At 43.9% G+C, this 26,009-nt stretch overlaps 1 protein-coding gene across 8 annotated transcripts in view; it reads left to right on the top strand.

Annotated features, from left to right (window-relative positions):
- Window positions 1-26,009, top strand: part of LOC118386629 (CYFIP-related Rac1 interactor A-like) — a 51,266-nt gene that overhangs the window by 8,711 nt on the left and 16,546 nt on the right. For 7 of the 8 annotated variants that reach the window (XM_052524014.1, XM_052524007.1, XM_052524011.1 and 4 more), the window contains exon 2: window positions 24,622-24,676. The gene's annotated coding sequence lies outside the window, so the exon portion shown is untranslated. Of the gene's footprint in view, window positions 1-14,272; window positions 14,362-24,621; window positions 24,677-26,009 lie in introns of all 8 variants that reach the window. The other variant, XM_052524013.1, reaches the window with a different exon arrangement.

Below are 26,009 nucleotides of genomic sequence, written 5' to 3'. Positions count from 1 at the left end.
GTGCATGTCAAACTGTGACATGAGGTGATGGATCCTGAAGTGGATGTCAAACTGTGACATTAGGTGATGGATCCTGGGAAGTGTCCATAAAGCATGTCAAACTGTGACATGAGGTGATGGATCCTGAAGGGTGTCCTAAAGATGTCAAACTGTGACATTAGGTGATGAATCCTGGAAGTGTCCATAAAGCATGTCAAACTGTGACATGAGGTGATGGATCCTCGGAAGTGTCCCTAAAGCATGTCAAACTGTGACATGAGATGATGAATCCTGGGAAGTGTCCCTAAAGCATGTCAAACTGTGACATGAGGTGATGGATCCTGGGAAGTGTCCCTAAAGCATGTCAAACTGTGACATTAGGTGATGGATCCTGGGAAGTGTCCATAAAGCATGTCAAACTGTGACATGAGGTGATGGATCCTGGGAAGTGTCCATAAAGCATGTCAAACTGTGACATTAGGTGATGAATCCTGGGAAGTGTCCATAAAGATGTCAAACTGTGACATGAGGTGATGGATCCTCGGAAGTGTCCCTAAAGCATGTCAAACTGTGACATGAGGTGATGGATCAAGTGTCCTAAAGCATGTCAAACTGTGACATGAGGTGATGGATCCTGGGAAGTGTCCCTAAAGCATGTCAAACTGTGACATTAGGTGATGGATCCTGGGAAGTGTCCATCATGTCAAACTGTGACATGATGATGGATCCTGGGAAGTGTCCATAAAGCATGTCAAACTGTGACATTAGGTGATGAATCCTGGGAAGTGTCCATAAAGCATGTCAAACTGTGACATGAGGTGATGGATCCTCTGTCCCTAAAGCATGTCAAACTGTGACATGAGATGATGGATCCTGGGAAGTGTCCTAAAGCATGCAACTGTGACATGAGGTGATGGATCCTGGGAAGTGTCCCTAAAGTATGTCAAACTGTGACATGAGGTGATGGATCCTGGGAAGTGTCCCTAAAGTATGTCAAACTGTGACATGAGATGATGGATCCTGGGAAGTGTCCCAAAGCATGTCAAACTGTGACATGAGGTGATGGATCCTGGGAAGTGTCCATAAAGCATGTCAAACTGTGACATGAGATGATGGATCCTGGGAAGTGTCCATAAAGCATGTCAAACTGTGACATGAGATGATGGATCCTGGGAAGTGTCCATAAAGCATGTCAAACTGTGACATTAGGTGATGGATCCTGGGAAGTGTCCCTAAAGCATGTCAAACTGTGACATTAGGTGATGGATCCTGGGAAGTGTCCATAAAGCATGTCAAACTGTGACATTAGGTGATGGATCCTGGGAAGTGTCCCTAAAGCATGTCAAACTGTGACATTAGGTGATGAATCCTGGGAAGTGTCCATAAAGCATGTCAAACTGTGACATTAGGTGATGAATCCTGGGAAGTGTCCCTAAAGCATGTCAAACTGTGACATTAGGTGATGAATCCTGGGAAGTGTCCCTAAAGCATGTCAAACTGTGACATTAGGTGATGAATCCTGGGAAGTGTCCCTAAAGCATGTCAAACTGTGACATTAGGTGATGGATCCTGGGAAGTGTCCATAAAGCATGTCAAACTGTGACATTAGGTGATGGATCCTGGGAAGTGTCCCTAAAGCATGTCAAACTGTGACATTAGGTGATGGATCCTGGGAAGTGTCCATAAAGCATGTCAAACTGTGACATGAGGTGATGGATCCTGGGAAGTGTCCCTAAAGCAGTCGACTAGCCTTAGCCTACATGCTATAGTAGCCATTTTCAGATTTGTATTTGTTTTCAATGTTGGCATTCCAAGATTTTATTTTTCCACTTAACTAATTTCCTGTCTGGGAGAAAAAATATTTGTTTATGACCTGTACTGCTGCTATGTAAATCATCATCTGGCAGTTCCTGTTGCACCCAACCTTTCTGTCTGGGAAACAAGTGTTTTGAACTGAACTGCCCCGGTTCTATGGCTGCTCTCTGTTAGCACACACACTTCCTGCTCCGGTTTTATTTTTCTTATTGATATCCGGAGAGTAGAAGACTAAGGCTTTGTGTTGAAATCTTAAGAGGGAGGTTCCAGTGTGTTGTGTGGAAGGAAGGGGTCCTAGAAATGTGGAGAAATGGACAAACATTCGGCCTACTACTCACAATAGTAGACTATTTAAAAATAAAATGACACATTCTGCAATGACGTTGAAGCCAGAGCTGAGGCATGAATCATGTTGGGAAAAAGTAGGCCTATACTGAACTCATATCAATGTGTACATCTCTGTGGTTGAAAACGCCTCTAAACAGTCTTTGTCATAAGTATATTTATAGAGCCTATTTCTCTGTATGCCTCTGAATGTTTTCAAATGCCAGTTTCCTTATCCTAGGCTTGACTTCCAACCCATCTCACCTGCCGTATACTCAGGAACTGTTCAGTCGTTAGTCCCTAGTGTTTTAAATTATGACATGTCAATGATGACCCAAAACCCTGGTTTATTCAGGCATTTCAGTTCGCCCTGCACTCTGCCAAATAATGTCAAACAGTTGACTCGTTAGCATCTGTATGATTTTAATAGATGGGTCAGTGATATAGCCTAGACATAATCCTGGAGAGTGTCCTCTGGCTAATAATCCTGTTCTCCTCTGGCTGCCTACATGGCTGCCTGTCTGAGCTCCGCAGCATGCTCATTGATTTCAGCAGCTGCTGGAAAGGGAGGGAGATTTCTGCTGTTTTGGTCCATAAGAACAGTCTGGAATAGGAGGGAGATTTCTGCTGTTTTGGTCCATAAGAACAGTCTGGAATAGGAGGGAGATTTCTGCTGTTTTGGTCCATAAGAACAGTCTGGAATAGGAGGGAGATTCCTGCTGTTTTGGTCCATAAGAACAGTCTGGAATAGGAGGGAGATTCCTGCTGTTTTGGTCCATAAGAACAGTCTGGAATAGGAGGGAGATTCCTGCTGTTTTGGTCCATAAGAACAGTCTGGAATAGGAGGGAGATTTCTGCTGTTTTGGTCCATAAGAACAGTCTGGAATAGGAGGGAGATTCCTGCTGTTTTGGTCCATAAGAACAGTCTGGAATAGGAGGGAGATTTCTGCTGTTTTGGTCCATAAGAACAGTCTGGAATAGGAGGGAGATTTCTGCTGTTTTGGTCCATAAGAACAGTCTGGAATGGGAGGGAGAATTCTGCTGTTTTGGTCCATGGGAACAGTCTGTGAAAGCATTGGGGATATTATTTGGGCAGGGGTATAAAAGCTTTAGTAACAGAGTGGAGACAAAAAAGACAAGGGATCAGGAGCAGCATTCAGGAATTGATCTAGTGAGCGAGCGCGCTTTGGCAGTAGTGTGAAAGAGGTCCTGAAACTAACTACAGCGTTAAGAAGAAATCAGAACATGACCACAGAGATCCTAATTATAGGAACATGACGCTCATTAAGTGTTATTGATTGACTCTTCCTCTTTTTCAGATATCTTATGTTGTGATTTGACTCCTCCCTCATACTTTTTCTATGACTTCTATTATAAACTGGGTGATTTGAAGCCCCGAGTGTTGCTTGGCTGACAGCCGTGGTATATCCGACCGTATACCATGGGTATGATAAAACATTTATTTTTTATGTTGGTAACCAGTTCAGCAATAAGGCACCACAGGGATTTGTAATGTATGGCCAATATACCACAGCTGAAGGCTGTGTCCTAGCACTCCACGTTGTGACGTGGTATATCAGACCATATACGCACATCTGTAAACACTATTTTAATGCAAAATGGTGCCGACAGAGATGGTCGCCTCACTTCCAGTCCTTGGGAAATAGTGTAATATTTAGATGTATGTATTATTTCTTACATTGTTACCCCAGGAAATCTGAAGTCTTATTACATACAGCCTGGAAGAACTATTGGCGATAGTCAACTTACTAGAAGAAAAGAAACGCACACCTATTTAGGCGAGGTGCTGGCTAGCGGAGTAAATTTGAAAATAAGAGGGCTGCACACTCTATAGTTAACTTACCAACATTACGACGAAAGAGCGATGTCAACTTACCATTATGACCAGGAATACGACTTTCCCGAAGCAGATCCTCTGTTTGTACCACCACCCAGAACATGGATCTATTCCCAGAAGCTGATCCTAAACAACGGCTCTGCAGACGGAGCGGCCTCCTGTTCAGGCTCCGTAGACGTGCACATCGCCCACCGCTCCCGAGTATACTTCTCGCCAATGTCCAGTCTCTTGACAACAAGGTAGACGAAATTTGAGCAAGGGTTGCCTTCCAGAGAGACATCAGAGATTGTAACATTCTCTGTTTGACACGGATGGCTCTGTCAGGATATGTTGTCGGAATCGGTTCAGCCACCGGGCTTCTCTATGCATCGCGTCGACAGAGATGAACACCTCTCTGGGAAGAGAAAGGGCGGGGGTGTATGCGTCATGATTAACGACTCATTGTGTAATCATAACAACATACAGGAACTCAAGTCCTTCTGCTCACCAGACCTAGAATTCTTTACAACAAAATGCCGGTCATATTACCTCCCAAGAGAATTCTCGTCACAGCTGTGTACATTCCCCCACAATCAGATGCCACAACGGCCCTCGAGGAACTAAACTGGACTTGATGTAAACTGAAAACCATATATCCTGAGGCTGCATTTATTGTATCTGTGGGTTTTAACAAAGCAAATTTGAGAACAAGGCTACCTAAATTCTATCAGCATATTGACTGCAGTACTCGTGAGGGTAATACACTTGATCACTGCTACTCTAACTTCAACTGTGCATACAAAGCCCTCCCCCGCCCTCCCTTCAGCCAATCCGACCACAGCGCATTCTTGTTCCTACAGTCTCAGGCAGAAACTCAAACAGGATGTACCATTAAATTGAACCATTCAACGCTGGTCTGACCAATCAGAAACCACGCATCAAGATTTTGATCACACGGACTGGGATATGTTCCGGTCAGCCTCAGAACAATATTCATCTATATGCTGACTCGGTGAGTGAGTTTATAAGGAAGTGCATTGGACATGTGACTGTGACTAAAACCTACCCTAACCAGAAACTGTGGATGGATGGCGGCATTCGCGCAAAACTGAAAGCGCGAACCACCGCATTTAACCATGGAATGAGGTCTGGAAATATTGCTGAATATAAACAGTGTAGTTATTCCCTCCAAGGCAATCAAACAATTGAAATGCTGGTACAGGGACAAAGTGGAGCCACAATTCAACAACCCAGACACGAGACGTATGTGGCGGGGTCTACAGGAAATCATGGACTACAAAAAGAAATCCAGCCCCCCTCCTGCCTTCTCTGTGGCTGACGTGAGTAAAACATTTACACGTGTTAACCCTCGCAAGGCTGCTGGCCCAGACGTCATTCCTAGTCGCGTCCTCAGAGCATGTGCTGACCAGCTGGCTGGTGTGTTTACGGACATATTGAATTGCTCCCTATCCCAGTCTTGTCCCCACATGCTTCAAGATGGGCACCATTGTTCCTGTAGTCACGAAGGCAACGATAACTGAACTAAATTACTACTTCCCTTAGCACTCACTTCTGTCATAATGAAGTGCTTTGAAAGACTAGTCAAGGATCATATCAACTCCACCTTACCGGCCACCCTAGACCCACTTCAGTGTGCATACCGCCCAAACAGGCCCACAGACGATGCAATCGCCATCACACTGCCCTATCTCATCTGGACAAGAGGAATACCTATGTAAGAATGCTGTTCGTTGACTACAGCTAAGCATTCAACACCATAGTACCTTCCAAGCTCATCAAGCTGGAGACCCTGGGTCTCAACCCCCGCCCTGTGCAATTGGATCCTGGACTTTGAGGGGCTGCCCCCAGGTGGTGAAGGTAGGAAACAACTCTGCTGACACCCCAAACCACAAGGGAGCGTGCTCAGCCCTCTCCTGTACTCCCTGTTCACCCATGACTGCGTGGCCATGCACGTCTCCAACTCAATCATCACGTTTGCAGATGACACAACAGTAGTGGGCTTGATTACCAACAACAACGAGACAGCCTACAGGGAGGAGGTGAGGGCCCTTGGAGTGTGCTGTCAGGAAACCAACCTCACACAACATCAACAAAACAAAGGAGATGATCGTGGACTTCCGGAAACAGCAGAGGGAGCACCTCCCCCCCGGAAATGCAATGGAGAAGTTTTAAGCTCCTCGGCATACGCATCACAGACAAACTATAATGGTCCACCCACACAGACCGTGTGGTGAATAAGCCGCAACAGTGCCTATTCAACCTCAGGAGGCTGAAGAAATTTGGCTTTTCACCCAAAACCCTGACAAACCTTGACAGGTGCACAATCGAGAGCATCCTGTAGAGCTGTATCATAGCCTGGTACTGCAACTGCACCGCCCTCAACCGCATGGCTCTCCAGAGGGTGGTGCGGTCTGCAAGACACATCACCCGATGTCACAGGAAGGCCAAAAAGTTCATCAAGGACAACAACCACCGATCCACTGCCAGTTCACCCCGCTATCATCCAGAAGGCGAGGTCAGTACAGGTGCATCAAAGCTAGACTGAAAAACAGCTTCTCGGTCCCATCTCAAGGCCATCAGACTGTTAATTAAACAGCCAAACACTCAAATCTCTTGCCACTATAATAAATGGATCACTAGTCACTTTAAACAATGCCACATTAAATATTGGCCCTTTTTTTTTTTTTTTTTTTTTTTCCCCTCACCTTTATTTAACCAGGTAGGCTAGTTGAGAACAAGTTCTCATTTGCAACTGCGACCTGGCCAAGATAAAGCATAGCAGTGTGAACAGACAACACAGAGTTACACATGGAGTAAACAATTAACAAGTCAATAACACAGTAGAAAAAAAGGGGAGTCTATATACATTGTGTGCAAAAGGCATGAGGAGGTAGGCGAATAATTACAATTTTGCAGATTAACACTGGAGTGATAAATGATCAGATGGTCATGTACATGTAGAGATATTGGTGTGCAAAAGAGCAGAAAAGTAAATAAATAAAAACAGTATGGGGATGAGGTATGTAAAAATGGGTGGGCTATTTACCAATAGACTAGCTGCTCAGATAGCAGATGTTTGAAGTTGGTGAGGGAGATAAGTCTCCAACTTCAGCGCTTTTTTAAAAAATTTATTTTAATTTTTTTAAATTTTAATTTCAATTTTTTATTTTATTTTATTTTTTTTACATTTTAAAATTTTTTAATAAAAAAAAATTGTAAAGATTTTTTAAAATGTAATTCATTTTTTTGCAATTCGTTCCAGTCACAGGCAGCAGAGAACTGGAACGAAAGGCGGCCAAATGAGGTGTTGGCTTTAGGGATGATCAGTGAGATACACCTGCTGGAGCGTGTGCTACGGATGGGTGTTTAAGAATGTTTACATATCTTAAGGGTTTTCTAGTGATCAATTAGCCTTTTAAAATGATAAACTTGGATTAGCTGACACAACGTACCATTGGAACACAGGTGTGATGGTCGCGGATAATTGGCCTCTGTACGCCTATGTAAATATTTCATTAAAAAATCTGCCGTTTCCAGCTACAATAGTCATTTACAACATTAACGATGTCTACACTGTATTTCTGATCAATTTGATATTTTAATGGACCAACAAAAATGGCTTTTCTTTCAAAAACGAGGACATTTCTAAGTGACCCCAAACCTTTGAACGGTAGGGTTTTTAACTCTGTGTTGCTGAGGACAACCTGCTGGCCAGCAGCCGCAGTTCAGAAACTAGGAATTCTGACCATTTTGAGGAGGAAGTAATGAGGTGAGGAGGCCTAGATATGTTTGACAGCCTGATATGGACCACAGCCAAACGGCAGGTCCGTTACTTCTCCTCCATAACCATGTGTCTCTGAACCATAAGTAGACGGGCAGGAGTCGGGACCTGTGACATCAGACCTAGGCTATATCTCATTTAGACAACACCCTGTGATGGTGATTCGTTGTCCCCTCAGACTGTACTGGTAATGTACAGTGATGCAAATTAGTTTCAATCGCTGTCGCTGTTGCTTACATTTTAGTAATTTAGCAGACGCTCTTATCCAGAGCGACTTACAGTAGTGAGTGCATACTGTTTCATACTGCTAAAACCAGATAGGTACAGTACTTTATTCATCCCTGATGGGGAATGTCATCACAAATCAGATTGGTCTGATTATTACATGGGCCACACATTATCTACAGGAAGTAGATCATGTTAAATCACCATGTTATGTCTAGGCCTCCTCACCTCATTACTTCCTCCATGTTATGGCTTCACATCTAATTGAAAGCTTACAATAAATAGGCCTAACATTTCTGTGCTTATGTTGGCATAGCATAGCATAGCATAGCCATAGTAGCCCCTACACAAGAAGATGCCTAATGGTGTAGATGCCTACCCCCCCCACACACATACTGAGACATGGTTCCTTTGTATCGCAGTGCGCTTGACATTCAAACACCACCAGAACAGAGGTGCTATTGAGGTCGATGTTGGTGGAATTCTACGCCTGGAGTCCCACGCGGTAATAAACTGGTAGTAAGGGTGGGTACAGCTGGGCAGGGCAGTGCACTCCTCTCTGTCCTATCTGGCTCTGAATACCACAGCAACCCTCCGTCTCTCTCACTGGCTGGGCTGACTGACTAAGGAACTCTTTACTTCTTGTCCCTCCCCCACACGGCGTGCTTTCATTTTAAGGCTGGCGCCATTTTGGTAAACAAAGTTCTTAAAAAAATAATGGGCCGATGTCTAAAATTTAAAATGTTCCTTTGATGCCAATTAGGATTTGTTTCAAACTAATGGGCGATTCACAATATACACTGAGTATACTAATATTGAGTTGCACCCCCCCCCTTTGCCCTCAGAACAGACACAATTTGTTGGGGCGTGTGCTCTACAAGGTGTCAAGGGATGCTTGCCCATGTTGACGCCAATGCTTCAAGTTGTGATGTTGGCTGGTTGTCCTTTGGGTGGTGGACCTTTCTTGATACACATGGGGAAATGTTGAACGTGGAAAAACCCAGCAGCATTGCATTTCTTGACCCAAACCGGTGTGCCTAGCACCTACTACCATACCTCATTGAAAGGCACTTAAATATTTTGTCTTGCCCATTCACCCTTTGAATGGTACACATTCACAGTCCATGTCTCAAGGCTTACAAAGCCTTCTTTAACCCGTCTCCTCCACTTCATCTACACTGGTTGAAGTGGATTTAACAGGCCTACAAGCCCTCAGGGATTGTGCGTTCCTGGTGTAACTCGGGCAGTTATTGTTGCCATCCTGTACTTGCCCCGCAGGTGTGATGTTCGGATGTACCGATCCTGTGCAGGTGTTGTTACACGTGGTCTGCCACTAAGGATGATAAGCTGTCCGTCCTGTAGCGCTGTTTTAAGCGTCTCACAGTACGGACATTGCCATTTTTTGCCCTGGCCACATCTGCAGTCCTCATGCATCCTTGCAGCATGCCTAAGGCACTTTCATGCAGATGAGCAGGGACCCTGGGAATCTTTCTTTTGGTGTTTTTTCAGACCCGTAGAAAGGCCTCTTTAGTGTCCTAAGTTTTGATAACTGTGACCTTAATTGCCTACCGTCTGTAAGCTGCTAATGTCTTAACCGTTGCACAGGTGAATGTTCATGAATTGTTTATGGTTCATTAAACAAGCATTGGAAACCGTGTTTAAACCCTTTACAATGAAGATTGTGCCGCGGGGCGGCAGTGTAGCCTAGTGGTTCGAGCGTTGGACTAGTAACCGGAAGGTTGCGAGTTCAAACCCCCGAGCTGACCAAGGTAGAAATCTGTCGTTCTGCCCCTGAACAGGCAGTTAACCCACTGTTCCCAGGCCGTCATTGAAAATAAGTTCTTAACTGACTTGCCTGGTTAAATAAAGGTAATTTTTTTTTAAAATTGGGATTTTTATGAATTATCTTTGAAAGAAGGTCTTTTTTAAAAATGTTATATATAAGTCTTTGGCAAAGAAAATAATGCTAACGGTAGCGCAATGTCCCTTGTGACGACCTGAGCTTTGATTTTCAAGAGATTTCTAGAAACATTTTTAAATGTTTTTAAAGGTTACCGTAATAGAGGATGAGTAGGATAGGCATTGTCGCACAGACCCTGAAACACACTTGCCTTGCTACAGAATCAGATCCACAGTCTACAGCACTCCACTACTGTTGTGCTACAGTGAGTAGTATTTGTTGCTGTCCTCACGTAACATTCACCTCTGAGGTTAGACATGTAAACCAAGGCCAGATGTTAGGCCTACGTAGTTGCTATAAAAAGTCAGATTCAGAAGGACTGTTATGGTTCTTCTGTCATTATGAAGCTAAAACTCCATGAAATTTTACCCTGATTGGGTGTTTTGGCTTGAGGGTGGTTTACGTTTTGAGTTCTTAGAATGGGCCAAATGTGGAATTTAACTTACTGGGGATTCGGGGCATGAATTCCCCTCCAACATAGATCTACTCACTGTACGTGATGGTTGTCCAAAGACAAGATGTTTGAATATGGTCTGAATAGTCGTAGTTGCTCTTGCCAGTCCTTCTACGAAACTCTTCCTAACAGAAGTTATTTTTAACTCGTGTTGATTTTATGTGCTCTTCCTTGGCTTTATAACAGGTGTTGTAGCCTTGGTTTGAAAAACTGAAAAATACTTTATTGTTGTTTATGTGTGTCTTGCTAAATGCTACTTCCATTTCTTCAGTCGTGGGGGAATATACAGTGTTTCATAACAGCAATTGAATACAGCCAAGGGAGATTACACTGACCAAGTTATGTCATCTGAATACTGCTCTCCTGACCACCACTTCCTCTTTCATCCATTTAAGACTGTCCATACTGAAACACAAGATATCTTCTGTCTTTCTGTGTAGGGTGTTCATCCATAACATGATTCATTCAATAGAGAAATGCACGAGAAAAACAATTAGCCCAAGCCCTTTGTCTCTACCATTACATAGTTTTAAAAGTTAGACGATTTACTCAGAATTGAGCATGATTAGAGTGAATAGAATGTCATTACGGCCATAGTCAAAGTGTTTGCTGCTTAATAGAGCGGTCTCTGCTCCAAGGGCAAACCGCCGATAACTTTGAACATCAACTGACAGTTAGCTAGTGGCTGCAGGTTTGTGTGATTAACAGGGTTTTTCTAAATTAAATCTGCTGAATACAAATGTGTATGTAGATCTCGCTCTCTCAAAGCTAACTGACTAAAATGTATTGTTGAATACCTGATTCCCTAATAACGCACGGTTTATCCGCATGGTAGAATTCAATGGCAATAGTTCATTCTTACATGTTCTATGTTTGAGGTGCTTTTGAAAGAAAAAGTTGAATTGAAAACATTACTGACATTGTTGAATTAGTTTTTCATAATAGCAACCTAGGACTGATGGTTTGGTTAGCTAAACTAGCAAGTCTGTTTGGTTACTAAGGCAACTACTGTTACTATCTAGTAAATTTGCCAGCTACTTCAGTGGATGTTGAACACATTTCTAGCGGCAAATGTGTTAAATTATAGCCATGGTATTAAAGGGATAATCAGCTCGGGGCTCCATGCGTTCTCTGGAAAGTAATGCATCTCTATGGAAGGTCATTTCCACCTCGCTAGCTCATTGTGGAACACACCTTCCACGTCATTCATTCTTTTCCTAGAACTCATAGCCCCTTGTTGATTATCCCTTACATACAGTTGAAGTCATATGTTTACATACACCTTAGCCAAATGCATTCAAACTCAGTTTTTCACAATTCCTTACATTTAATCCTAGTTAAAATGTCCCTGTCTTCGGTCAGTTAGAATCACCACTTTATTTTAAGAATGTGAAATGAAAGAATAATAGTAGTGATTTTATTTCAGATTTTATTTCTTTCATCACATTCCCAGTGGGTCAGAAGTTTACATGCACTCAATTAGTATTTGGTAGCATTGCCTTGAAATTGTTTAACTTGGGTCAAACGTTTTGGGTAGCCTTCCACAAGAATTTTGGTCCATTCCTCCTGACAGAGCTGGTGTAAAATCTGGAGTCAGGTTTGTTTTGTCAGGCCTCCTTGCTCCCTCCTGCACACCCCCACTTTTTCAGTTCTGCCCACAAATCTTCTATAGGATTGAGGTCAGGGTTGCAAACTTTGTGAGCAGTGGCTTCTTCCTTGCTGAGCGGCCTTTCAGGTTATGTCAATAGGACTTGTTTTTACTGTGGATATAGATACTTTTATACCTGTTTTCTCCGGCATCTTGTCCTTTGCTGCTGTTCTGGGATTGATTTGACTTTGTTGTCTCTAAGCCATTTTGTGTCACAATCTTGTTAACTGACCCACTGGAATTGTGATACAGTAAATTATAAGTGAAATAATCTGTCTGTAAACAATTGTATGCTTTTAATGACTCCATCCTAAGTGTTATGATGCCATCTATTTTCTGAAGTGCTGAAATATGGGAGAGATGCAACCAATCACTGCACAGTCTAAACTAGCAACCGTCACAGCAAACTAACGTTCTTATTTAATCAACACTGTAAAGTACAAGCAGTTTAAGGTTGTAGAGAAGGATTTAATGATAAATTGTATGTGATTCATAATGACATCTGCTAAATAACTAGGTGTGGACATTCATTTAGTAGCTCCCTCTTGAAATTAATCGTATTTCACGACTGGTCCCTTGTGGCTCAGTCGGTAAAGCATGGCGTTTTGCAACGGCCTTTCATTTAAGTGCTAGTGGAGTGTGAGTAGCTGAGTGGCCTACAGAGGAGGCCTAGGCTATGTGGCAGTTGGTCGGTCGGTCGGTCGGTCAGAAGCAAGGCAACCATGGTGATTAGGTGGGTAGGCAGGTTCCCCTCCCCAAATCATGAATAAATACAATCTTTTTCTAATCTGGACAACTCAATTGAAATTGAATTGACCCTGAACACCTACTAATCCCCAGCAAAGTAAATAAGTTTTGAGATTTGCAAGATGGCCTGGCTGAGAACTGATCACTCGACTATGGCAGATGTCAATCCCTCCTGCAGCAAAGCATGGACAACTTTCAAAATTGAATTGACAGCCCTACAACAGTTTGCGAATGATGCTGCCATTCTCTCTGAGAATTGTCTGCCTCACTCTTTCTCTAATGAATTGGATTCCCAGGTCAAATCAGTTAGATCAACAACAGACTTCACTCTAGATCCTCACTGAAAGTGACAGAGAAACATGTTCCTCAATTGTCTCTTCTGCTTCTGGGATGACTGAAATGAAGTTCCCCCTGGTCTGAATTGGAAGCAAGATCTGAGAGGGGATCTGTCTGGCCGGCTTAGAACACATACAGTAGAATCAGTGTTGAGTAGAATATCTGACTGAATGTTCTGCTTCCATTTCAATGAGTAGTGTGGTCTTGGGTGTTTTCTTATGTAAATGTTTGATAGAAATCCATTGTTCTGTGAACGTCATCTCACAGAAGCAGGTGACTTGTCTTACAGGATGCCACCGACTCTTTGGTCTCTACAGAATTTCACAGCAGTCGTTGAAAATACTGTTAGCAGGAATCCTGGCCATAAGTGACAATTCACGTAACACCAATGAACCTTCCCTTTTTGCTAACAGTCACTGTGGCAGTGAGGAAGCCCTGAGGGGTTCCACTACAGAAGTACCATCTGCATGTGCTTCCCCCACTGTCCAACAACCCGTGGTATCCATGGCAACAGTTTACTGGCCAGACAGCAGGAGGCTGCAGGCGGTTAGCAAGTGGTGTGTTCAGAAGGACTGAGGAAACTAGATGGATCACGTTGTCTGTGATTCCTGACAGGATAGGAGATCTGAAAGTTATAGGTCAAGGACAACACCCATTCTTCACCGTGACACTACCACAGCTCCAGACTGACTGATCAATCAGCATCACATTTTTATCTAGATAGAAGCCTTAGCCTACACCCTGCTCAGCACTAGTCTGTATGTCTACTCAGTAAGCAGGCTTTTCCTGTAGACGCCACTTCACCATGCTATGAGCAACACCAAATCACTGTTAAGGGACTGGCCATGATTCGGCCTCCATTGAATGACCAAAGCCTTTCAGACCCTCTGATGGAGAGAGAGAGAGAGATCCTATCTCTTCTGACGAGATGCAACACTGGTCATTGGGCTGGAAAATTCCACTCTGCTGGAAAAACATGTTTATTTTCTAGAACTCTGCATGCGTCCCAAATGTCTCCCTATTTAGTGCAGTACTTTTTTCCCTCCAGGGCTCTATGGACCTGGTCAAATGTAGTGCACTAAAAAGGGAATAGGATGCCGCCAATGTCTCTTGCCGATTCCTGTACCTTCTGTGTCTGTCAGCAGAAACGCAGACTGAATCTCTCCATTATCATTCCAGAAAGAGTGAGAGAGAGGAAGAGGCTGTGGGGTCAGTGAAGTGTGTATCACGTGCGGTGAGTAGAGGGGTGTGTAGCTTGGAGAAGACCACTTGTGTTAAACCATGGGGATCCTTGTGTGTGTCATGATACCACTCAGCGACGTCACTAGAGATTCATGGATAGGGCGGCTAAGCCTCTTTTAGGGGGGGGGGGTTGGGCATACTGCCCCAGGATATGAAAGCACCCAAAATGTCTTTTCATCATGTATTTTTAGTCACAACGGGTGTAAAATGGATCAAAATAAGGTTATTTTTAAAATTGTACCTGTCTCATAATTTGTTAGACACTAATCTAATATGACTTAATTAAATTCTATCCATCCAACAAAATGCACAAAAATGGCTGTACTATCGAGCCAAAATACATTTAGAGGGAGAGAATTATACCATTAGCTAAAATCTTTATTTAAATTTCACCTTTTTGCTAATTGTTGCTCAAAATTAACCCAATAATTCAGATGCATAGAACATCTTAAACAGTCATCTACAATGGGGCAAAACTAAATTCAACTAATGAGCTAAATAAAAAAAATTAAACTGAAAAAGAATTAGGAGTAAGATCACAAACAAATATATTACAGAAATGCTCCTCCTGCTTCTCTCTCTTGATGCTTATTTTGTGGGTGGACACATCAAAGTATACCTCCTATTTTTAAAGATTGCAAAGCGGTCAATGATACTATTGTGGCTTAGTGGCCCAAGCACTTCACCCTCAATGGACGTTGCTGCAAGACTTGCAAGCCTTTTCTGACCCATTTGTCTTATGCAACTAAAATGCGGCTGGCACAGTGCACTAAAGGACCTTTCACAGGAATTGTGAGGACAACCTGAATGATTTCCTTCAGAGAAGGAAACACATCATCATCCAGGAGGTTATGCACAGCAAGCATATCTTTGGGAGAGACATCCAGCCTCTCTTTTCTGGCCGCAAACATCTCTTTCTGTTTTATCATCAATACCATAGTGCTTGGCAAACTCAGTTAAGCATGATGTGAGTTTTTTGAGTTGAGGCTGCATGCCGGTAAGCCGTTGAGCAGACCTGCATCTACAGTCGAATCGCTGGTCAAGCTCACAAACCATCCTGCCCAAGCAGGGGAGCAACAACTCTGTTTTCATTGTTTGGGAGCATTACAATTCTGTGCCTAAACCCAAGGAGGTCTCCACCACAGTCTCCCATTTTTCCTTTGTTTGCGCTTTCTTGCTGCATCTGCCTCTGGAATATTGTGAACTTCAGTGATTTGGTTCAGTCATAAAGTTCTGTGGAAAATGCATCTGTGCGTTTGCCTATCAGTGTGTCACATACAGCTTGTTTGCAGAAACAAGCTTCTGACAGGTCTACAGTCTCTTTCTGGAGGAACTGATGAAGTCCCTCAGTTACAGAAAGGAGGGAATGAAACATCAGTAGTAAATACACAGTGGAGAAGTGATGAAGCTTTGCTCTCAGACCAACAGCCATGGGAGATCCAGTGGCAGATAGACAATCCTAAATAACAGTTAGTGTCCAGGACTGCATTTCTGGGTCGCAGCTGGCTGCCCAGCGAGTGTTTGAAAGCTGTACAAGTTCAGCTGATGCTATTCTAAGTTTGGACTGAGCTTCTTTGAACTTGTGGTGGTTAACTTGGGCTGTACTGAAAAACAAATGCACATTCTCTAAGAAACTGAAACTCAGCAGCCTCCGGAATAGCCCTGTAAGTATGACACAACACCAAATGAAGCTCATGAGCAAAGCAATGTACATAAATAGCCTCCAGATTCAGCACTCTGAAATGTCCTTGTACACCTCCTTTGGACCCACTCATGACAGTGCAATGCACTTTAGACCTGCTACCCCCATCGTAGGTCAGTGCAACGCACTTTAGACCTGCTACCCCCATCGTAGGTCAGTGCAACGCACTTTAGACCTGATACCCCCATCGTAGGTCAGTGCAACGCACTTCAGACCTGCTACCCCCATCGTAGGTCAGTGCAACGCACTTTAGACCTGCTACCCCCATCGTAGGTCAGTGCAACGCACTTCAGACCTGCTACCCCCATCGTAGGTCAGTGCAACGCACTTCAGACCTGCTACCCCCATCGTAGATCAGTGCAACGCACTTCAGACCTGCTACCCCCATCGTAGGTCAGTGCAACGCACTTCAGACCTGCTACCCCCATCGTAGGTCAGTGCAACGCACTTCAGACCTGCTACCCCCATCGTAGGTCAGTGCAACGCACTTTAGACCTGCTACCCCCATCGTAGGTCAGTGCAACGCACTTCAGACCTGCTACCCCCATCGTAGGTCAGTGCAACGCACTTCAGACCTGCTACCCCCATCGTAGGTCAGTGCAACGCACTTTAGACCTGCTACCCCCATCGTAGGTCAGTGCAACGCACTTCAGACCTGCTACCCCCATCGTAGGTCAGTGCAACGCACTTTAGACCTGATACCCCCATCGTAGGTCAGTGCAACGCACTTCAGACCTGCTACCCCCATCGTAGGTCAGTGCAACGCACTTCAGACCTGCTACCCCCATCGTAGGTCAGTGCAACGCACTTCAGACCTGCTACCCCCATCGTAGGTCAGTGCAACGCACTTCAGACCTGCTACCCCCATCGTAGGTCAGTGCAATGCACTTTAGACCTGCTACCCCCATCGTAGGTCAGTGCAACGCACTTCAGACCTGCTACCCCCATCGTAGGTCAGTGCAACGCACTTCAGACCTGCTACCCCCATCGTAGGTCAGTGCAACGCACTTTAGACCTGATACCCCCATCGTAGGTCAGTGCAACGCACTTCAGACCTGCTACCCCCATCGTAGGTCAGTGCAACGCACTTCAGACCTGATACCCCCATCGTAGGTCAGTGCAACGCACTTTAGACCTGATACCCCCATCGTAGGTCAGTGCAACGCACTTCAGACCTGATACCCCCATCGTAGGTCAGTGCAACGCACTTCAGACCTGATACCCCCATCGTAGGTCAGTGCAACGCACTTCAGACCTGATACCCCCATCGTAGGTCAGTGCAACGCACTTCCTGCTACCCCCATCGACCTGACCTACCCCCATCGTAGGTCAGTGCAACGCACTTTAGACCTGATACCCCCATCGTAGGTCAGTGCAACGCACTTTAGACCTGATACCCCCATCGTAGGTCAGTGCAACGCACTTTAGACCTGATACCCCCATCGTAGGTCAGTGCAACGCACTTTAGACCTGATACCCCCATCGTAGGTCAGTGCAACGCACTTTAGACCTGATACCCCCATCGTAGGTCAGTGCAACGCACTTTAGGCCTGCTACCCCCATCGTGGGTCTGTGCAACGCACTTTAGGCCTGCTACCCCCATCGTGGGTCTGTGCAACGCACTTTAGGCCTGCTACCTCTCATTTGGAGCTGCTGTTGCAACTGATCAAATCAAATTTTATTTGTCACATACACATGGTTAGCAGATGTTAATGCGAGTGTAGCGAAATGCTTGTGCTTCTAGTTCCGACAATGCAGTGATCACCAACAAGTAATCTAACTAACAATTCCAAAACTACTGTCTTATACACAGTGTAAGGGGATAAAGAATATGTACATAAGGATATATGAATGAGTGATGGTACAGGGCAGCATACAGTAGATGGTATCGAGTACAGTATATACATATGAGATGAGTATGTAGACAAAGTAAACAAAGTGGCATAGTTAAAGTGGCTAGTGATACATGTATTACATAAGGATGCAGTCGATGATATAGAGTACAGTATATACATATGCATATGAGATGAATAATGTAGGGTAAGTAACATTATATAAGGTAGCATTGTTTAAAGTGGCTAGTGATATATTTACATCATTTCCCATCAATTCCCATTATTAAAGTGGCTGGAGTTGGGTCAGTGTCAATGACAGTGTGTTGGCAGCAGCCACTCAATGTTAGTGGTGGCTGTTTAACAGTCTGATGGCCTTGAGATAGAAGCTGTTTTTCAGTCTCTCGGTCCCAGCTTTGATGCACCTGTACTGACCTCGCCTTCTGGATCTGCTATCGATTGGGCATCAAATGACTTGATTTCTGCTAGTACTAGTAAACGCTCCTTGACTGTGCCCTCTGTTACATACCTAACACAAACTGTTCAGACTGCCCATCCCTGACCTCATCCTCCATAATGGAATACATTCCAGACTTTGACATCTGAGACCATGGTGTCTGTAATCTCTTGAGCACAGCATTCGATCATGTCATTCTGAGATTCTGGAGAGAGAGATGTCACATTTGATGGAGTATTGTACCTTTGCAGGAAAGGGAAAGAGTCCCTGTCTTCCTAACATTGAGGTGACCGCAACAATTCTCCTCAGATACTCCCTTCTCTCTGCAATATCACTAGCATGGGCAGATGTTAAAATCGGAGCAATATTCCCATGACTGCTAGTTGCCGGTTAGCTTTGCCATGCCACAACACTGTCTCTGTGTGTTGATGCCATGTCATGTTAACTGAAGATAAGCAATGCTCCCTCCCCCCATTTTTGCAGCAATTACTGACAAAAGAAATCTAATGTAATGTTTTTGCCAAAAACTCCACATGGAAAGCAGAAAGTTGTGTTTTTGTGGACAGAGTCCTCTACCCAATTGTATTTCTCAAACCAGCAGTGCTGAAATGCCCTTTTCGGTGTGGGTAGCTATTCAGCTTCACTTGTTTGGGTGCCCAGTGTCTGTCATCTAAATCGCTCTCATTTCTGGCAGGAGTTGCTGCAGAGGCTTGATTTACTTTCTCTCTCTGGATCTGTTTGTTGGCCCTCCCTGTCTGGATCTGTTTGTTGGCCCTCCCTGTCTGGATCTGTTTGTTGGCCCTCCCTGTCTGGATCTGTTTGTTGGCCCTCCCTGTCTGGATCTGTTTGTTGGCCCTCCCTGTCTGGATCTGTTTGTTGGCCCTCCCTGTCTGGATCTGTTTGTTGGCCCTCCCTGTCTGGATCTGTTTGTTGGCCCTCCCTGTCTGGATCTGTTTGTTGGCCCTCCCTGTCTGGATCTCGTTTGTTCCACCTCCTCTCTGGATCTGTTTATTGGCCCTCCCTCTCTGGATCTCGTTTGTTCCACCTCCTCTCTGGATCTGTTTATTGGCCCTCCCTCTCTGGATCTCGTTTGTTCCACCTCCCTCTCTGGATCTCGTTTGTTCCACCTCCCTCTCTGGATCTCGTTTGTTCCACCTCCCTCTCTGGATCTCGTTTGTTCCACCTCCCTCTCTGGATCTCGTTTGTTCCACCTCCCTCTCTGGATCTCGTTTGTTCCACCTCCCTCTCTGGATCTCGTTTGTTCCACCTCCCTCTCTGGATCTCGTTTGTTCCACCTCCCTCTCTGGATCTCGTTTGTTCCACCTCCCTCTCTGGATCTCGTTTGTTCCACCTCCCTCTCTGGATCTCGTTTGTTCCACCTCCCTCTCTGGATCTCGTTTGTTGGCCCTCCCTCTCTGGATCTCGTTTGTTCCACCTCCCTCTCTGGATCTCCCACCTCCCTCCTGGATCTCTTTGTTCTGGATCTCGTTTGTTCCACCTCCCTCTCTGGATCTCGTTTGTTCCACCTCCCTCTCTGGATCTCGTTTGTTCCACCTCCCTCTCTGGATCTCGTTTGTTCCACCTCCCTCTCTGGATCTCGTTTGTTCCACCTCCCTCTCTGGATCTCGTTTGTTCCACCTCCCTCTCTGGATCTCGTTTGTTCCACCTCCCTCTCTGGATCTCCACCTCCCTCTCTGTTTGGATTCCACCTCCCTCTCTGGATCTCGTTTGTTCCACCTCCCTCTCTGGATCTCGTTTGTTCCACCTCCCTCTCTGGATCTCGTTTGTTCCACCTCCCTCTCTGGATCTCGTTTGTTCCACCTCCCTCTCTGGATCTCGTTTGTTCCACCTCCCTCTCTGGGTCTGTTTGGCGGCCCTCCCTCTCTGGGCTTGCTTGCTCTCTCACTTATACAGCCTGCATGTTGATCTCTGCCTTGCATAGAAGCCTCTTTCTGCATGACCCTTTTAAGATATCATAACAGTATTTATTTATGCCTAACAAAAGTAAGACCTATGCTGTACAAATTTAACTGAAAGATTAATCAGTTTAAGTTTTCATTAGTTTGTTTGAACTGGTAAAATCTTAATTTCTCATCGGATTGGCCTTCGGCAGAGCTGCTGTTAGTCGTTAGCTAGCCTACATTTGAGAAATTGAGGATAATACAATGACATTGTGATCAACACTGTCACCTTTTCTACACATGACCTACTAATAATTGTTTTGTAATGGCCTACTGAATGAAAGCAATTTAGTATAACAAGATATATGCGTGATGTTACGTCATCTGTCTCATTTATAGCCTGGCACAGATGGCAAATCTACATTTTAAATACAACGTTAACTAGATATCATCGCCACGTAACTTATGTTGAATTTAAAAGTTACCGTTAGTTAGCTCGCAACATCTATTACACTGTAACTTGACTCACATAAAAACGTATTGGTTAATAACAAAGTTTTGATGATGATCGAAGTCTGTAGGTTTTGATGATGACCGAAGTCTGTAGTAGTGAATACTCTCTCTGTTCTAACTTACCACAAATTCACATCGTAGCTTATCTGCATGAATCTGTCCTGTCAGAGCATTTTCCTGTCAGTATAGTGTTAGCTAGCAGTCTACTGCCACAGCAGGAGCTAACGTTAACCAAAATGTTAGCTACAAGTAAACCTAACTGTCACTAGCACATGCAGCAGCACCCCCCAGGTCCTAGTGCCTGCCCGGTAAGAAGTTTAAGATGCGATGGAACTGTTGACGGGAAGAAAAAAATCACACAAAATATATTGACTGGTATATTGATTTATTTAGGGGGGCAAATTATTATTTTGGCCTAGTGACGTCCCTGATATCACTGCAAAAAATGAAATCATATTAGCCAAAGTCTAATATGGCAAATGATCCAGACAGATAAACTCAGCTACTGTTCAATCGTCAGGCATGTTTTGAATTCAATATCGTTACATTAGACATTTTCTACATCAGCCATGTATGCATTCATGAATCAATTATATAATACATTTTTACTTAGATTTGTAAAAACAAACTACATAACAATATAATGGTAATAATTTATTTGAATGGTACATCTCTATTGTACCATTCAATAGAGATGTAGCCTTGGTCTATTCACAATACAGGTGAAGGCATATTCAATAGGAGTGTGTGTGCATGCATTGAGTTATTGAGCTAGTTTTGGCTGACTTCATCGGGCTACAGATGACACAATTTTGAAACCCTTCCATTTGGGAGTTACTTAATTGAACTGATCAACAACCTTTGCATGAAGGAAGCTTATTTTGTAAAAGTGTGCGCTGTGTCTTTAACCAGTGATGGCTTCAGGAGGCAGTCAGTTTGCTGAGGCAATAGATGGGTTAGCTGACAGCGTCACTATAACGATGTGCACGCTTCCATGGGGCAGAAGTCAGCATGTTGTGATGGCCAGGTTGCTACAAGAATGACAAACTGCCATGTGGGGAATCGTAAGTGACTCGTTTCACTTTGTTTCATAATGGTCTTGATACCATGTCCTGTTTTGACTGATTTCATATCTATGCTAATATTGCAAAACATTTGCTAGCTAGCTAACCAGCATCTGTAACGATGTATTTTGAGACAAGTGCTCATTTTGCAAATGCATTTGTTTTCAATAAATATTGAAGACAAATAACTTACATGTTGTCAACAATCTAAGCCAGCCCCATCTGTTTTGCCTCATAGTTGCGCACGGGTCAGTTTTGTTGCAACCAACCTGTCTATTTTATTTCTTTATTTATTTCACCTTTACTTCACCAGGTAGGCAAGTTGAGAACAAGTTCTCATTTACAATTGCGACCTGGCCAAGATAAAGCAAAGCAGTTCGACACATACAACGACACAGAGTTACACATGGAGTAAAACAAACATACAGTATAACAGCTGGGTATATCAGACCGTATACCACAGGTATGACAAAACATTTTTTACTGGTCTAATGACGTTGGTAACCAGTTTATAATAGCAATACGGAACCTCAGGGTTTGGTATACTGTATTGCCAATATACCACAGCTAAGGGCTTTGCGTCGTGCCTAAGAACAACCCTTAGCCGTGGTATATTGTCCGTATACCACCACACCTCGGGCATTATTGCTTAAATACCCTTTGGGAGTGATGTGAGAGAGACCGATTTTAAAAAATGTGTGTGTTTTTAAAGTGAACGAGTAACGTTTTGCTGGCAATTAGCTTTGAAATGGGCTTATTTTCTTTCTGGTTTCATACACGCTATAAGAGACACATCGGCTACGCTAATAGACAGTTGGTCCGTGAGACATTTGACAGAAGTACCGTAAGGAACAAAAATACTAGTACCAAACTGTTTTTCTGAAGTTTTGGTATACTGTGTGTGTGTGTGAATAAAAGACCAGTCATGTTGAACCATGGGGATCCTCCTGCGCTCCACTAATGACCATATAAGGAGTGCTGCTCAGCTCCACCACTGCAACAATCCCCATGGGACCAGAACAGCCCTCCCCATCCATCCCTGCATTCATCCTCTTCCCTCGCTCCACAGCCAGGCAGGTTTGGTGGAGGGAGTGAGGAATATTTTCTGTGACAGATGGGAATCGATGTAGAAGGATCAGATCTGTCTCTTTCTGTCCACTCCAGAGTGATAAAGGTGTATTGTGACCCACCAGGGCATTGGAGGCTAAGGGGCTGTCATTAGGACCAGAGGCCCTAAAGCAGAGCTATAATCTGGGGCCGCCTTAGGACAGGGCCTGGTCTAAGGAAAACCCAGTAGAGCGAGGTGTGTGTGCACTTGAGTGAACAATGCAAGTCATCTCAGTGAAACCAGGTCAGCACGCCTCCTTGGCTGGGCTGTGTGGACAATCTTCAGGGTTGTCCAGTTGATTTGCACCTCCTCTTTTCTGATGACTTCATTTCCCTGCCTACACATTGGCACACAGTAGTGGGAGAAAAATGGTTGCTTGTGTTTGACTGCTTTTGAGGATTTTTTTACAAATGTCAGCTACATAACATGTAATGTGGGTATTGGGGATTTTTAAAAAACAAGAACATTTTGTACTTCCACATTTAGCTACTCCTGCACATCTGTCTTTTTGTCTAGCCTGATTTCCATTAACATTACTCAATATTACATTTGTCAGATCTGATGGTGAACAAGACAAACAGTGATGGATCTCAGAATGTTGATCTTTCCTGGCACATTACTGCTGTGTGTTACTAGTCTAGATGCCCAACGCGGTCATTACACTAGGCCTGGGACAATACCAGTATCACCATGCCAGTTAGAATCGTGGCAAGGAAACAAAAACACAACACACAGCGGCTTTAACTCATTCAGGAAAACAAACATCATGTTGTCATCCAGAGTCACATTTGATTTATTTTCCAATCTATAGCACACAATTTTACACACAGAAGGTTTTTAAAGTACAAAAGTGTCTGCTTCGTGTTTTTCCTTTTTGCCATGGAAAAAAATTGCGATACTGGTATCATCACTGCCATACGCAACACAGGACCTTTTTTGTTTTGAAGTATCTTTTTACAGTAAGCCTATGCCATGCCTCTTTACAGTAAGCCTATGCCATGCCTCTTTACAGTAAGCCTATGCCATGCCTCTTTACAGTAAGCCTATGCCATGCCTCTTTACAGTAAGCCTATGCCATGCCTCTTTTTACAGTACGCCTATGCCATGCCTCTTTTTACAGTAAGTCTATGCCATGCCTCTTTACAGTAAACCATACAGGCCTGCAGTATGTGGGACAAATACAGAGTGACATTGTTGCTCTACACATTTGAGTCATTGCTCTGTGGCAGTCCCTGTAGTTGTGATAGGCCTCATCGTGTGTGTGGGCACGTGTGCTCTTGCCCTGCGGTCTGGGTTTTCAGTAGGCTAGGACTTGGAAGATGTCACTGCTGGATATTTAATAGCCCAGTTAACATGGGACAGCCGAGAGATGCGTTGTTAATTATCGTGCCTCCGCCTGCCGCTTTGTTGTTTTAGAATGGCGCTATGACTTTCACTCCTGAATAATTTAGGTACGTGTTCAACCCAGGAGAAAGTTGATAAACGGAATCCTAGTACTGTTCGTTGTTGGGACACACAGACGTACACACATAGTCAGAGGCACAACGAGAACAATATGGTCATACGTACCCTTCACTGTTGATCTAATGCTCATTGACAGTGCCTACTTTTGGATGTTCAAAACTCTGTGCAAGACAATGAGATGGTGACAAAAGTGTTCTGGATTGTTTTTCAGAAACCAAGAAGAAGTGGATGCTCTAGAAGGGAAGCAAAGTCCTCCTCCAGAAACGGTACAGTAACACATTTCTTCATCACATTGTTTAGACGTGCCTGGATTCATAGTGTCAGAGTAGTTGTTATGCAGATCGAGGATCCGTTTTGCCTTTTAGATCAAAAAGATGTCATGGTATCCTAGATTAGCACTGGTACTCTGAGGCTTGGTGAAACCTGGCCCTAACCACACCACCACACTTTACTCATTCAGTGATGCGTAACAACCCTGTAACAATGCCACTGTGGTTATCATGATAACATGGTACTTATCGCTAGTCTAAGATTAGCCTCGATTTGTTATTTAAAATACAGGACTTGTCTGTTGCCATGCTGTCACCGCTTTAGGGTAATGAAGACCGAAACATGTTTATGAGGTGGTTGATCAGACCCAGGTGAAGCTTTACTCCTGCAGTAAAATCCACAAACCCAAGTCCATATCATGTTTAAGGCCAGGGTCAGATTCAGTAGAGCAGTTTTGCAACAGTAGAATATAAATCTACCTTCTTATTGCACAAGTTTACTGTTGCACATCCTCAGCTCTATAACACAACATGGGAGTAGAACTGTTGGTCTGGGCAACCACCCGTCAGGGTTTAGTTAGTAACTTAAGACCGTTATGAAATATGTGCACCAAAATGATTTCCTGGTTTCAATCCAGAGCAGAATATGTTGTGGTTTGTGTTGTTTTCTCTGGACTCGCTCTATTCCCCAACGGAGGTTGTTTCAAATCTTAACGCAGCGAGAAAAGCAGTTTTAGCATGCTGCTCGTTTGGACTTTAAGTGCACTGAGCGAGTTTAATTACAAAGCACAATGCGTGACGCGTATCTCTCTGTTTCCACAACAGGACAGTATTGTGGAACGTATTCAGCACCTCTTTACTGAGGAATTACAACTCTGTCACAGCAGAGAGATGAAGTAAAGCAACCATTTAGACAGCAGTATTCATTTCTGTCTTTCTAAAAGACTTAACTTTAAAATATGGGTTATGATGTTACACAATGGCTCTTTTCATAAAGCTGGTGAAATAAGAGCTCTTTATGGAGGCATTGTGTTTCCAGGTTGACCCAGTCCAAGACAGGAATCACAGAAAAATTAAATAATTGGTTTTCAGGTTAAAACATGCAGGTAAATAGTTATGAAAGTGGAATCAAGCCGTTCTGAATCCCCCTGCTCTACATATGTACCATTCTGTCAGAGGCTTCTTAGGGTTACGCTGGGAAGGTCTTCTGAAGACTTCCACAGACACATCCCGACCGCCAAGGAGTCATTCATTATTACTGTCAGTTCACTGCAGAGGCAGGTCAAAAGGGGGAGGGAGAGTGTGTGTTTAAACATGTCATATTCCCTGG

This window comes from Oncorhynchus keta, chromosome 8 (assembly GCF_023373465.1).
Source record: "Oncorhynchus keta strain PuntledgeMale-10-30-2019 chromosome 8, Oket_V2, whole genome shotgun sequence".
Lineage (NCBI taxonomy): Eukaryota > Metazoa > Chordata > Actinopteri > Salmoniformes > Salmonidae > Oncorhynchus > Oncorhynchus keta.
Note: the sequence above shows the minus strand (reverse complement) of the source record. Positions and strands in the feature narration are given on the sequence as shown.